Raw genomic sequence first — 1,010 nt, forward strand, 5'->3', positions numbered from 1 at the left:
ATTTTGAGCTGAAACCTCAACTAGTTGCTCTAATGCAACAGAACTGCAAGTTTCATGGACTTCCATCAGAAGATCCCTACCGGTTTTTAACTGAGTTCTTGCAGATCTGTGAGACTGTTAAGACTAATGGAGTAGATCCTGAAGTCTATAGGCTCATGCTTTTCCCTTTTGCTGTAAGAGACAGAGCTAGAGCATAGTTGAACTCTCAACCTAAAGATAGCCTGGACTCCTGGGATAAGCTGGTCACAGCCTTCTTGGCTAAGTTCTTTCCCCCTCAAAAGCTGAGCAAGCTTAGAGTGGATGTTCAGACTTTCAAACAAAAAGATGGTGAATCCCTCTATGAAGCTTGGGAAAGATACAAACAGATGACCAAAAGATGTCCTTCTGACATGTTTTCAGAATGGACCATGATAGATATATTCTATTATAGTCTATCTGAGTTCTCTAAGATGTCATTGGACCATTCTGCAGGTGGATCCATTCACCTAAAGAAAATGCCTGCAGAAGCTCAAGAACTTATTGACATGGTTGCAAATAACCAGTTCATGTACACTTCTGAGAGGAATTCCGTGAATAGTGGGATGCCTCAAAGGAATGGAGTTCTTGAAATTGATGCTCTGAATGCCATTTTGGCTCAAAACAAAATGTTGACTCAGCAAGTCAACATGATTTCTCAAAGTCTGAATGGATGGCAAAATGCATCCAATAGTACTAAAGAGGCATCTTCTGAAGAAGAAGCTTATGATCCTGAGAATCCTGCAATAGCAGAAGTAAATTATATGGGTGAACCTTATGGAAACACTTATAATTCATCATGGAGAAATCATCCAAATTTCTCATGGAAGGATCAACAAAAGCCTCAACAAGGCTTTAATAATGGTGGAAGAAATAGGCTCAGCAATATCAAGCCTTATCCATGATCTTCTCAACAACAGACAGAGAATTATGAATAGAGTACCTCTAACTTAGCAAATTTAGTCTCTGATCTGTCTAAGGCCACTTTAAGTTTC

General features: G+C 39.4%; 1 non-coding gene across 1 annotated transcript; it reads right to left on the bottom strand.

Moving 5' to 3' along the window:
* Positions 1-287: 287 nt before the first annotated feature.
* On the bottom strand, positions 288-391 carry LOC127745165 (small nucleolar RNA R71). Its single transcript, XR_008006361.1, has one exon. It is a non-coding gene; the product is annotated as a small nucleolar RNA R71 (small nucleolar RNA).
* Positions 392-1,010: the final 619 nt, after the last annotated feature.

The sequence above is a fragment of the Arachis duranensis genome, chromosome 2 (genome assembly GCF_000817695.3).
Source record: "Arachis duranensis cultivar V14167 chromosome 2, aradu.V14167.gnm2.J7QH, whole genome shotgun sequence".
NCBI classification, from domain to species: domain Eukaryota; kingdom Viridiplantae; phylum Streptophyta; class Magnoliopsida; order Fabales; family Fabaceae; genus Arachis; species Arachis duranensis.